This window comes from Euprymna scolopes, chromosome 5 (genome assembly GCF_053919585.1).
Source record: "Euprymna scolopes isolate OS-2025 chromosome 5, ASM5391958v1, whole genome shotgun sequence".
Classification (NCBI taxonomy): Eukaryota; Metazoa; Mollusca; class Cephalopoda; order Sepiida; family Sepiolidae; genus Euprymna; species Euprymna scolopes.
Window position 1 is genome coordinate 63,647,114 of NC_136486.1, and position 15,361 is coordinate 63,662,474.

The 15,361-nt window shown below is 34.2% G+C and overlaps 1 protein-coding gene across 7 annotated transcripts in view; it reads right to left on the reverse strand.

The window, feature by feature from the left end:
- Window positions 1-15,361, reverse strand: part of LOC145276819 (uncharacterized) — a 694,204-nt gene that overhangs the window by 453,004 nt on the left and 225,839 nt on the right. For 5 of the 7 annotated variants that reach the window (XM_080128163.1, XM_080128158.1, XM_080128164.1 and 2 more), the window contains exon 2: window positions 5,728-5,814. The exons of the other annotated variants lie outside the window; for them this stretch is intronic. The gene's annotated coding sequence lies outside the window, so the exon portion shown is untranslated. The remainder of the gene's footprint in view (window positions 1-5,727; window positions 5,815-15,361) is intronic. 7 annotated transcript variants of the gene reach the window in all.

The following is a 15,361-nucleotide window of genomic DNA, read 5'->3' on the forward strand; positions in this document are numbered from 1 at the left end:
TTCATTGAATCTCTTCAGTAAATCGTTCACATTCCAGGGCTTGAAATAAAATTGTGAGAATGTGATTGACAGCTGGCGACGACCTGAACTGACATATCAAAAAAGAATATAATCTGTCTAGCAGACATTCGTGGCACGTGACACTTATATGAATGTATCAGACTCATAATGTTGTGTAGGAGCAAAAAGGTTGCTTGTGCATAGTTAAGTAAATACAGTGTTCAAAACAGTCTTCACTAAGAATGCTATATTACTTAGCTCGTTACAAATGCGACTACCAATAATACTCTACTAAGATTTTATAATAATAATAATAATAATAATAATAATAATAATTATGATAGTAATAATAATAATAATAACAACAACAAACATAACAATGATAACAAAAATACGATAATATATAGAATTCCATCAACTACATAACCAAATACAGGATTAAGGAGAAGTAAAATATATACACTATGTAAAAAGTATACGAAACAAGTAAACACATAATAATCAATATAGTGCTCTAGCTACATGATAATGATATTTTAGGTGTTATCAAATGTATTTTTGTAAGCAACGGAATCGCCACACTTGCATCTAACATATAATGGTATTTTATAAATAAATAAACATATATCATAACATTTTACTTATATTATCTATTTCTTACTATAAGAACCACGTGTATTATTTTGTCTTATTACATTAATATGTTGCAGTAAAGTTTTATCGGACTGACCTGTTTTTATATTTATATCTATATACCAATCCATCTCCATATATGAAATATTTGGACAAAAACCCGAATGTTGATTAATAGTGTATTCAGCTCCCAGTACCGCTTTCGATTTGGTGTTTAGCGCTTTTCAAATAGGTAGTAAGGGGGCAAATAAAACGAAAACAATTTACGTAGGCAGCGATAAATCGACGAATTTTGGAGCATATGTATATATATATATTTTTTTAAATTGCAGTCGCTTAATTTAAAGTATTTTTCAAACCATGCGGTGATAGTAAAGACGTTACCGATAAAGATTGAGTCGATAAACACCTATTAAGCCTATAGCGCTTTGTAGGTTTGCCTGCATTCCAGCTTATGCGACAGAAATAATTAATTAACTTTTTGAACTCATTATTATATATGTTGTGTACAATAAAATGTCAAATACATAATTTACTATGTTAAAATAAATACGAAATTTGCATGTATTGAAATGTATTTCAGCGTACTTTAGGACAGTAAAACAACGGCCGGCATGGTACTCCTTATACTATGCATGTATGATGTCGATGCTTTCGCTGAATGTCTATTTGTTATTGTGCTAAAACGATCCTAAGATGAGACATATTGAAACATATTTAAAACAAACAAAAAAAAGATTTGTAATGATTTCTGATGCGCTCCTATGCCGGAGTAAATTTTACTTTAATTCCAAAACCCGTAACGTAATGCTGGAAAACTAATTATAAACTCTCTATGAATGTATCTATCTATTCATCTATCTATCTATCTATCTATCTATCTCTTTCTTTTTCTCTCTCACTCTCTCTGTATATATATATATATATATATATATATATATATATATATATATATATATATATATATATATATATATATATATGTATGTTTGAATTTTGTAATTATTACTATAATGATTTTTTAATACATACATATAGCGTTTTTGTATGCCATCCTTCCGTGAATCATCAGTGCATCAATTTAGGAGCACAGCCCGTCAGAAGATTGTCACCCAGCCAGGAAAGCATCCCTGACTCAATTAGCAAGTAAAAAACAACACGGCCAACGTTAACCGTAGGAAATTCGGTTGAAATGTTCATATATGTGTCTAGAAGGCGAGAGTCATCTTATGATAAATTATCTTGATCTGTTCATGTGAACTTAATTTCAAATTCGAGTGCTCCACAATAAGAACCGAGTAAAAATTATTATCATAATCATTCGTATCATTATTTTTATACCTACAAATACTATTGCAGGTCCATCAGTGCAGTAAATAACGAGTACAACCAGTTGGAAGGTCCGAACCCGGTTACGAAACTATCTCTGACCCTATTAGGAAGTAAATAAACAACAAGGCCACAATTAACCGAAGGAAATACAGTTTATTTTAATATTTATATAAACGTCATGACGGGTAGAGTGATCTTGTGGTCATTATCTGTGCATGTGCGCTTAACTGATTGACTTTAATTTCAACTTTGAGTGCTCAACAATAAAGATCTAGTTCTTTAATGGGCTGACATAAATATTTCTATAATTATTTTTTGATACATGCATTAATATTATATGTATTATTTATGTAATGGACAGTGTGAGTTTGATTTAAAACTACTCTCTTTCATTTACAAGTGTTCACTATTTAAACCAGGCCAGTAATCGACTCGAAATTGGACACAAGTAACATAATATCATAAAAGTATATGTTAATTTATCACGTACATAAGAGTTAACTAAAGATGATCATTCCATCAGAAAACCGAACAAAATTATTAGGGATTAAATTAAAACAAATTTTCAAAAGAATATGCTAATTAGCTTGATTTTTGCAGATAAGTGCAATTCCAGAACACATCTCTACCAAATGTGTATGTTCTTTTTAAATAAATAGACAAAAGGGATTTTAATGTGAATATAAATACACAAACACAACGAAGTTATATGAATATTGATATATTCGAGTAAAGAATTTATTATTAGGCTTAAAGATAAAAAGTTCTAAAAGTTTTAGTGTTGTATGTAGAACTGGGATGAATCGCAGGAATTCTATTAAAATTGAGTGTATATATATATATATATATATATATATATATATATATATATGTATATATATATATATATATGTATATACATTTTATATTTGCTTATTCGTGTGCGTGTGGTAGTAATCGATGGATATATACTCCAATTGACTATTGATCTCCAATCTGTCAAAACGTTTCTGTACTCTCAAAGATTCGGAGCTTTTCCTAATTTTTAAACATCAACGGATCTTTACCTCGGTAGAATTATCTACCATTTCTTCAGCCGTTGAAACGAACATTCTCGAAACTTCAAATGTTTTGAATGTTACATCCGGTTTAAATTTTTTGCAAATAGCATGGATTAGTCCGGTGATTCCGATCATTTTTCCAGGAATTAATATTTGTCGTATCTAGCAGGAATATCCCACGAATAATTCCATTTACTTCAACGTATGATTGGCTAGGGCGTATGATATCCCTCATGTACACCTTTTAAATGATATTTAATAACATTTTAAATATATGTGTTAATAAAGAAAATATGTGTTCATTGATAATTAATCATTTTCCCAACTACATTTTCTTCTGATGATATGAGTCATTCTTATTGAAAATTTATACATTAAATGTATATTTTTTCAAAAGAGTCACCGATTATCAAGTTCATATGCAACTCGAGGATAAGGGTTAGTAAGTGTACAGTGATCAATGGGACAGTGACGTAATAATTGTTAGTAGTGGAAATTTGGTAAATTGGATTACTTAAGCGGAACGGTGTATTAAGAACTTGTTTATGTTGGATTTGAAGACGAACATATTGTAGTAAGCCGGAAAACAAGCGAATAGAAGAGAGTTCCACATGCAGTTCTGAGAAAAAACATTTGGTTTATGAAATCTACGTTTAGATTTAGGCACGGATAAAGAGTGTGGAAAATTATTGATAGTGTTTTCAGTTAGACGAATGTTTCTCGTGAATGTTTGGCGAGGGGGGACTATGGATTGGAGCGCAGATGAGCACTTGCCATGAAAATAAGGATAAAGCAGAGACAAGCTCGCAACGTCTCTTCTGTCAGAAAGAAGTTGCAGAGAAGAGAAAAGGGCATTCCCTACTAGGCTACCAAGTCTATTTTGAACCCTGTCAAGGCAGAAAAAGGTCTTACTAGCTGCTCCTGTCCAGATGTGGCAACAGTACTCCATCCTTGGACGTATATGGCTCTTATATAGGTAAAGAATTGCATCAGAAGTGATATATCTACTGGATCGATAAAATCACCAATAATTATATTTTTTCCATATATCCCTTGTTTCAACCAATAAATTATATGCTTGAATATAATCTTTATATATTTTTCTACAGAATTTAACTGCAGTTCCTACATGTATATATATGTGTGTGTGTAGGAATTGTTGATAAATTCTGTAGAAACGTAGATGTAAACATAGATAAATCAATATTATGCACATATGCATACACACACACACACACATATATATATATATATATATATATACATGTGTGTTGTGTGTAGAAAGCATTGGTTAATTAATATTAATATAAAAACCTTTTTTATGATTTAGGAAGTACGAAACAAAATCATCTGTCTGCCCCGTATGTAACTATTCATAAAAGTAACTTTATGGTTCCTTCAAACATATCTTTTTTAGCTATCCTAGTTGAAAGTAATATATATATTAATACGATAGCGTGTGCGTTCTTTTGTGTGTCACGCTTTCCGGCAAATTTCATTGGCTGAGATTTAATTCCGGAATACACATTCATTCCGGAATATACATTTACGCGGCATTTGATTAGCGTGTTCTCACCGCTACATTTGTTTTTAATTCTATAAAATTTAGGGTGTTATCTTTCTGGTAAATGCAAAAGTTGTTAAGAAGTAATTGATTTTAAATTGTTCCGTAGTAAAAAAAAAAACATAGAACAAATCTTTCTCCCGGTAGACGCTATAAGTTTTCTAAATTTTTTTTTGTTGTTTTATTTTCTAACACTTTTTTAATTGCTTCACAGAAATAAAGAAAAAGAGAGAGACACTGCTGTATGTTGAGTACTTCCTTAATAAAATTAATACTGCTCCTACTACATTTTCATTTGCGTGTGTGTACTTACACTCATCTATGTGTGTGTGCGTGTGAGAGAGAGAACTTTAGACTTATATATATTAATACGATAGCGTATGTGTCTAAATATTGTTATAACCACCTACGTTTTGTAATAAATACTGATACAAAAATTATTCATAATGTTTAGTTTCGGTTTCGATCATAGCTGAAGGCACTTCTGTTATCGAGTTTGTTTTAATTACAATTTTATATTTTACCCAATAGAATATATCTTATCTTCTTATCTTATCTATATAGTAATCCGATAGTGGGTGTTATTTAGTGTGTCAGGCTTACATCTTTTTTTCCGAGTAACTGTCGTTTAATTGTTACGATCTTCCATTTTTTGTAATAAATAATTATATTAAAAATTTTCCATAAGCTTTAGTTTCGATTTCGATTATAACCGAAGGAACTCAACTATATATATATATATATATATATATATATATATATATATATATATATATATATATATATATATATATATATATATATATAAAAGTTTGGATTTCGGTTTCGATTGTAGATGATGCACCGCAGTCATATGGGTACATAATTTTATGTTTTTGCAATCACAACTTTATAAAATATAAGAATCACTAGAAAGTTGACTCCATAATAATATATACGAAATATGCATAAATTAAAATATCATACTCAAGCGTATTTTATGACTGAGCTACGGCGATTGTCCCTGCTAGCTTAGAAAAATGCTTTTGCAGTTTTAATTAAAGAGCTACAAGACGTCTCCATTTACGCTGAATGCCAACCTCAATATATTACATATGAAAGAGTCCGCTGTGGAATTTCCACAGGTCCCGCTGGTTAATTAATAAATACATTACTCACCTTATTGTTTATTGGACACTTTCGTATATCATTCTATTAAGTAGGCGCGACACGAATCAAAGCGACACACATATTTGTGGCTGAAAACTAAAAACAAAAAATAACCATTTGAGTATTGTGTAAAAACGAAATAATTTATTGCACTTTTAATCCGCGTATTAGTCCTAGCGCGAAAGAGCAGGACACAAAATGTTTTAAATAATAACAATAATAATAGAATAACAAAGACTTTTGCTGGCGAGGACTACTATTGACCGTAACCACTTACACAGTCCTTTTGAAATTTTCATTTCTATTTTTCTCGTAATTCACGTAATATTTGCTAATGAAACCTATATGAAATATGTTCCTTATTAAATTTTTAAGATTGTCTGTTCTGAAAGAAGTTTAAAAAATGTAATCTCAAAAAGTTACTTTAAAGTTTTTGTTTAAAAAATTCAGATTTTCTCATTCAGACCTGCACTACAAAGAGGGGGTTGCAAAAATGAGTCGTGATATGAGGAGAAATACAAACCGAAATAGAGAGAAGAAGAGTTTTAAAATATAATCTTAAAAAGATAAGATACAAGTTAGAAAAGCTTTTCATCCCAGGCATGAAAATTGTTAAAAAAATGTTTTTACTATAGGCTTTAAAAATAAAGGTACAAGATTCAATTTGAAATTTATTTATCTTCAAAGTGCACTTTTATAAATTTTACAAAATAAGGTATAAAAATTTTATTCAAATTGAACCAAAAAATTACCTTGGATTCATTTTATGTAATGTACATTTTGTTGCAATTTAAAAACATTATCTTTAATCTAGCAATTAATGATATAGATATAAAATTTTCGATGATTTTTTGAAGTGCAACAGAATGTAAATTACATAGAATAAATTTTTTGTTTAGCAATTTTCATGCCTTGGATGAAATGCTTTTTCTACCTTCTATATACGGTAAATAATAGAAAATAATATAGGTGAATGAGACAGTTATTTCGTCATTTATTTGTTATTGCTTTACAGTTGAAGTAACAAATTCTACTTTCACTAATGATTTTGCTATTTATATTTGAAATAGTGTTTTGTCGATGATTAACAATGTTATGTAGAATTAATTTTACATGTAATTTAGTTAATTATTAGTAATTTGTATAAATGTTAGTCCTCTTAGGTATATATGAATATAGCTCTCTTCCTTCTCTACTTCAATATTTATCAAACTTTTATATGTAACTGTGTAATATCGCTGCAATGATAACATAAGAATTACGAGAACTAATTGTTCTATTATTCTCAATGATGTTTGATACACACAAACACACAAACACACATATATATATATATATATATATATATATATATATATATATATTGGTTGATCGTATATACCATAATCGACTGGTCGAATTTCAACAAAATCTATGCAGTAAAGTAAGCTGTGGTTCTGCAATAACGCGTCGAATGTAGACTTCTCAGTGGTATATTTTCTTCTCAATCAGAATAGACATAAAAAGTTATTTTCTCCAAGGAAATAATCTTACGGGGTTGAATCGCACAAAGTAGGTGGCCAGCTAACACATTTACATTTACAATTTACGGCGCTTTAGTATTACATATATCTCTAGAGAATAAGGAGCGGAATTAATGAAAGCAGCACACTTTTGAAAATCTAGGGATGTAAAAATAACTAGGTCAAAAGAGATGAAAAAATGGTTATTACATGGTACTTGGACCCATGAAATGAACAAACATAACATACATGCGAAATGTAAATTTTATTTTATAATGTAAACCAATAAGTTGTGTATGTGCATAGCCCATAACGAGGGTGTTGTACACTAGTATCATATTGATATAGTAAATTGCAACATACTTAACATTATTTTTTCCGTTGTAAATGCGTACATGATTGCTATTATCTTTCTTAATACGCGCCGATAATTTTTTCAATAAACTTAATCGAGAATGGGAATGATTATATGGATAAATGTTCAATGCTAGCAATTTTATCATCTAATTAGAGTTTAACATGTATATTGAAGAGATATTATTTAATACTATTAATAATAACAACAGCAGTAAAATAATAATAATAATAATAATAATAACATATTTAATAAAAGTTATATTTTAAAAAAGCTCAGTAGAATTGCATTTTTAAAACTGTTCGATAATTTTACATATGTACTATGATAACAAAAATAATAAATATGACTATATGATTTTGATATAATCAGTTTGTATTTTCTTCATCACATATATAGGTTGCGGTAAGAGTTTCAGTATCTCCATAGTCACTGAAACTCTATTAGCACACTTGATTGTAACTGATTAGAACAAGATATATGTGCAATATACTATTGCACAACAGACATATATATCCCAACACACATGGGTATATGTATGCACACACATACACACACGCATATATATATATATATACATATATATATGTTGCCTTTGATGTTATAGCCGTGGTTACTTTCGTTTGAGAAGTGCACATGTAAGATGCTAATAAGAGTATGTAAAAAGAAAAATGCCAGCGTTTTACGCGATTTCACAAACTGTCCCTAGAGGTGAACATTTCTCACGTCCATGTAACTTCATCCTCTGAAAATAATCGATACACTCCCCTACACTAATTCATGGAACTTCTCAAAATTAGTACCTAAACGACATTTCTACGCTGTTGTTTGATATCAATCTTTTTTTCCTTATGCAACCATCTTATTACCTCGTTATTTCTTTTCAATTAAAGCAATATGAAACTAAGTGAAGATATTTCTTTTATTGGAGACGTTCTAGTTTATTACAAAAGATAATGGATTAGAAGATTTCTAACTAGATACAAATATCTGATTGCAATCATCAAAATAATTCCGACTTATTTAGACCGCAGTGCTCGAATAATCAGTTATTTGATTACTAGCTCAACTTAACTTGCAACGGTTGTACTATAATAATATCAACTGAAAATATGAAAAGATACAGTTGGTCATTTTATGAATTATTTGAAGCAAAACTAGTATGAAATATTTATATAATATATTAACTTAATGTCAACACGAAATCTAAAATATTAATTTTTCAAAGCACGTGATAATGTTTAAAAATTAAATCTTTGTTTTATTCCATACTAAATCTTAGTCATACTAAGTCTTTGTCAAACAATTATTACCAGGATTACCATTAAGGAAACAGGGCATGAAAGATCCAGTGAAATTAGTACATCATCTACTAGACATAACGCAGACGGATTAAATAGCTATACCTCCTTTCACGGCAGTATAATTACTTTAGATCGCATAAAACGCATGGGTGTTCTGACAAAATTTAGTTAACAGAAAAACAACTATAAAATAAATAACAGAAAAAACTGGATGCGCCAGTGGATATAGGAGTTTAATATAAAATATAGATTATAAAGCATACGAAAATAAAATTCTATTTCAATAAGAGTAGAATTAAAAAATATAAAATAATTAAAATTTTAAAAAATTATAGCAAATTAAAGTGATAGTAAAAATATTAGTAATAATAGACAGAAAAAAAACTATAGTAATGATTGATAGTCTCGGGCACTAAAGAGAAGCTAGCTGCAAAGAGGTGAGGAGTAGTAATACATCAGAATAAAAAGTACATAAAAAATAAATGAGTAAAAGATAAAAGAAGATATATACGATCGTTAGACTTTTAAATGAAGCTTGGGAAGAAGTATGCGTCTTAAGGTTAATTTACACCATACTATATAATTATAAATGAGAATAGATAGTGTTATTGGTAGAAGGTTACACATGGCTAGGTATGCAGCAAAGTAAACCGTGCTTGTTGTATGTTAGAAAAACGCAATCTGGCTCTCTGGATAGTGCATAGACATTTAAGGTAAAATAGTACAAACATATTATATGAGAGGGTATTAAAATTCAAAGAACGTGAGATTTGTAATTGCCGCCATAAGTTGAGGTTTTATTCATGATTTAGGATATTGTCTCTATCTTGCCACCTGATAATAAGGTGAGACTAAATATTTGTAGGTGCTTGTTTTCCTTAAAATGTCCTATTTCACAACCGATATTAAGGTTTCCCTTTTTAATTTCAATAGCATGTGTCTTGCCAAGAATTAAAGCTTAACTGTGTTCTCCTTAATTATTTTAGTAGATCTATTTTCTACTTTAATTTTTAAAAATATAGTTTCGATTATACTTAAGAAAATATTAATAAACTATATTTATACACCAATAAGTTATATATATATATATATATATGTATGTATATACATAATTTATCTCATAGAATGTAAAGGATGTTAATGATCAATTTGAAAATGCTATATACGGAAATACATCTCTATAAATACGAAAAATTGATATATTTAAAAAAATATATATACAATATTACATACATAATAAACTGTTGACATTAACACCAAAATCCATTATCTATTGCAGTTAATCTGTAGATATAATTTATTAGGATGCTAGGAAACATAACACATGCATACCTTCACAAGAAATCTGTGTATCCTATTTTGTATAGCTGGTTAATTGCAAAAGTATTTCCATTCTCAACGTTTTACACTATACAGCAATTAAAGCAATTTAGCTTAACTAAAATCAATTCCAAACAAAAATATTGAATTGATTATTTAGATAAAGTATATCCAGTTTAGGTATTGCAAGAATAATTCTTTCGAGTTAATCTATCTAAATAGATATTACTTTGTAAAGATAAAGTCGTGTTAAGACGCTAAATCACAGTTAACATAATATTGTTGTGAACATACATTTTTCAGAGAATATATATTTATAAATATAGGTCTGATATTTCTTGCAATTCTTAAATGTAAGTTACAAGTATTAATGTATTTGCACTCAATGAACATAGCATTCTCCATCAGTCATCTTCAATTGGATACTTGCTTTTTTTGGACGTACAATAATATGTGATGCATATATTGCATATATATAAATATATATTATATATATATATATATACATATATATGTATATATATATATATTTATATATATATATGTGTGTTTGTGTGTGTAGTATGAGTTACTGAATCGTGAAAATCGCTTATTATATTTTTGATTGACACAAGAAAATATCCTCTGTCCACTCGTAGGTCAACATGCAATTTTATTAAACAATATAATTGTTGTAATGGGCAGTAATAGGAAATAAGGAGGAATTCCTACGCCCAGCGTTTTTTTCAATAGAAAATATATAAAATGTTCATCTGAAAGAAATAAGGCAAATATGTACTGTACTGCAAAAGTATAGTTAGTAGTGTCTCTTATGATGTGATTTCATTTTTTTTATTGAATTATGTAGGATATGTTACATAATAAACATTCTTAGTATTAAGAAATTTGTTGGATTTGAGTCAGTTCCATATTTAAAATATAATAGAAGTAATGTGCTAATACTGATATTTGCATTATGTATTTTTTCTGTCCAAAAACTTACTTTTGCCCTATTTAGCCAATACACTGTTTATGAAAGCATAATAGTAGATCAACTATTCATTTTATACCTGGACTTTTTAACTTTTTTGAATAATGAAATGTGTATGCAATCAATATGCGATTAAGTAATAATGATCGGAAAGAATGGTTGTAAATGTTTTAATACAATTTCATTTAAAATGTGTTCTATTGTGATTGTTAAAAATATGACCTTCACCTTCACCGAGGTGCACGACTTATATGACCTTCACCGAGGTGCGCGACTTGACACACAAAAAAACAGCCTCTTAATCACCAGCTAACGCACGCGTCACTGTAACGTCCAATGACAACAACAACAACAACAACAAAAACCTTCTCACTCGACCTGCCTTTTATACCACTATCTCAATCCCTCCTCTTGCGCATGCGCCTGTAGATTCCTGACAACGTCGAAACTTCCGCTTATAAAAACCCAAGTTTTGTTGTCGCGCATGCCTATACAAGGCACAAACAAGTGGGCGTTTGTTTTGTTCGTAAGTACTACACTCCCCCCTTATCTGATGATCACAAAGACTGCACTCCGGGGGTGGCCTCTTAGTTCATTGACTTCTGCGAAGGGTGGTATTTACAATCTCGAACTAGGTTCTGGTTCTGGTTCTGGGGGTGGTTCTGGTTCTGGTTCTGATCCTGCCTGATCAGACGAACTACAACTACCACTCTCTTGCTCGGTGACCTCACTCATCAGCAGCTCATCATCTGATGATTCATCGCTCTCTGTAGTTGTGGGATGTACTTCACTAGCTGGGCGAAGATCGCGCACATGGCGTGGGGTTCCATCAACAAGGACCGACTGCTGGCTGACCACTCCAGATATTCGTCCTCGCTTGAACTTGGTGGTGCACCGCTTTCCAGGGGGTCTAACCCAAACTGGATCCCCTACCTTGTATTTGTCATGACTCTCCTCGTCGATTGACTGGACAGTGTCAATGCCCTTTATTCTAACACAGCATTTGTGTATGGCATTGGCCGGTGCTGTTGTTAGTGTCTTCCCATCCTTTGGTGTGATTTTATACCAATACGTGGCCTCCGTAATGGTGCATTGCTTTCTGGCAGCAATTATCTTGATGCTGTGATGGCTCCTCTCAGCAATGCCATTCCCTGATGGCACATGAACACATCGCAGTCGTAGTCGGACACCCCGCTCATTCAACAACTGCCGAACTTGGTGGCTACAAAAAGCAGCATCGTTGTCCGTCAATATCTCTTCCGGCGCACCTCGCTCAGAAAAGATAGATGACAGTTGGCGGACAACATTCGCTGAGTCCTGCCTGGTCATTTGCCGCCACACCGCAAAACGAGTGGGTCCACAGTCGATAAGGGTTAGAAAGGGCTTACCACTGTAATGGGTAATATCCATCGCTAATCGTTGCCACACATGCTCAACCTCCAATCGCCCCTTCTGCCATTGCTCAGGTGCAGGATCGATAGACTGGCATGCCTCACAGCGATTGATGATCTGCCTGAAATCCGCCCTTGTCACTGCCGGGTCCACACGCCTCGCAAAATACAGAGTCCTTTTGATACCTGGATGTCAACTCTGCACATGAATTTTTTGTATTTGGCATGAGCTAATCGCGCCAACTGCGCAAGATCGAGCAGCGACCTCCATGCCTCTCTTCACAGCTTCATACCATTTGTGAGGCACACGAGTTAGTTGGTCTGCACGATTACAGTGTGATTCCACGAGCGTTACACTCACCGATAGGGCATGCTCTGATACCAGACTCTTCAGGGTGTTTAGCCTCCGCCGGATAAACATCTCACTGGCTGCCTTAGTGCGGACTCTCGTCCGTCCTGAAAGAGTGTCAGGCAACCAGTGGTAGACGCAGAGAGAATCCGTGTACAAGTGTAACTTCTTTGACTGCCATTGCAGTGGCAGATTTAAACCCTTCACAACAGCATCCAGTTCCGCCAAGTTGATGTGCTGAACATTATTCACGGGTCGCAGCCAGCACGCGTCTTCAATTACATTTCCACGTTGCTCCAATAACACTCCCAATGCCAAAGAACTAGCGCCAACTCACACATTCACAATGTCGCCATCGACACACCATTCTCCACGGGCAGGGTCCTCTTTGTTAACTCTCTCTAGGGTTGCTGTCGTCATCAGAGTTAGAAGATCATCATCAGATACATCATTCAAACCTGAAGTTACTAAAATTGCCTTGCGTTTGATGACTCCCACAGCTGCTCGGAGCCAGCCACACGCTGGTAAGTGACCAATAAGTTTCCCACACAAGGAAAAATAGTCCGCCGCGTAATTACATCAGGGATGTTTGGAATCTCATTGCCACGCCTCCATCGTAAGGTACCGTCTTTCCTGCAAACGTACAATCCTAATACCCGTGCTCCATCCCTCAGACGTTCGGGATCCTTGCACTCCAACCAGAATTGAGCTAACTTTTCTCTGACGTGCGACGCAGATTGTACGTCTTCATTGACATACACATCGTCAATATAGGTCGATGTTGCGTCCTCAGTGGTCTTTTCCTGGGACAACACTGCATTTACGATGGTTTTCATGATTTGCGGTGCCACATTCAGCCCAAAGCCAAGTCGAGTAAGGTAGTATCTCTGACCCCGGAACCACACTGTCTGGAACGGCCACAATGTCTCATCCACTCGCACCTGCAAATAAGCCTTCCGCAAGTCTACTATAGACACATTGGAGCCCTTCTGGTGCCATTCTCTCAGCTTGCTGGCGCACACGTCAGCATCGGCAGTGTACGTCTCAATGTATCTATTGAGTTCACGATAGTCCAGCACCGGACAAACTTTTGATTTGTTACGCTGGACTACCACACCTAAGGGAATCAGACCCTTGGGTGGTCCCAGCTTGTTGGGGTAGGGGATCAGCCATCCATCCTGTATCCATGCCTCAAGTTCCTTCTCGTATTCATTACGGGCCTTGTCGGGTATCGAGTACTCTGCAATGCTATTCTTGAGTTCGGTTAACGCCCTTCCTTCTGTCCACTTCCACGATGAGGCATGCTTTTTGGAGTGTCAGAGTGTTTGGTGAGGGTCGTAGTCCACCTTAAAATCAGGCCGATCAATGTGAACTGCAGCACACACTGGGGTTTCCAAAAATCGCACAGTCCCATCTCTTCCGATAACCACTCCCCCCAGTACCTTAATAGCATCATATCCCAACAGTACATCGCATCCCAGCAAATTCCCTCGCATCACCAGCACATTAATGTCTGCGGCCACACCAGAGTCTGTGTGGACTTTGGCAGTTCCGGCTCCACAGCAAGCTTGCGTATTGCCACCTATTGTGGTTACTTTAATGTTCTGCTTTGTCCAGTTTCGACACAACTTGGCACTCATGATGGTGTGTGAGCACTTGGAGTCGAGATGAGCTGAACAAGGCACTTGGTCCACGTACACATTTATTGTCGGTTGCGCCGCAATTAAATCTTGTCCAGGGAACAGGGCGGCGCTGGCGTTCTGCCCCCTGATGCATTTCCCGCACAATTTTTGGGATAAATGTCCATAACTACCACATTGGAACAGCGCGGGCGCCCCGCCCCTTGTTAGTACAACCTCTTGCGAAATGGCCTCGCTGGCTGCAGCAGAAACATCTCCCATTGGTCGTGGGCCTCAAACTGGGACTCTTTTCAGCATTAGTCTTTGCTGCCTGCGCCATCATTACACCCGGTTCCCTCAGGTCCTCCTCATCTCGGATAATTGCTCGAGCGCGTTCCAACAAATGTTCCATGGGCGTTACAGATACGCTGGTGGAAGCCCTCAACAGTTGCTTAACATGGGTGGGAAGGCGGCCACAAACGCATACGCCAGTGTTTGCTCTGACACTCCATTGCCAAATAGAATTGCAAGTTTCTTCAGCTCCGCGAAGAAGACGTCCACGGTTTCTCCTGGCATGAACTTCCTAGAGGCAAATGTTTCGTAGGCCGTGTAGGGATCCATGGCAAATGCCTTGTATAAAACATTTTTTATACAGGTAACATCAGCCTTCTCCACGGCACTAAGTTGCTGATATACACTTAGGGCGCCTCCAGCCAATCTCAGGGGAATCACGGTATGCACCCCCTTTATTTCACAGAGGTTTCAGGTCAGCTCAACCCTTTCGATCCAGTCGACAACAGAAGTGGATCCGTCGAATTCGGGTATCAGTTTTA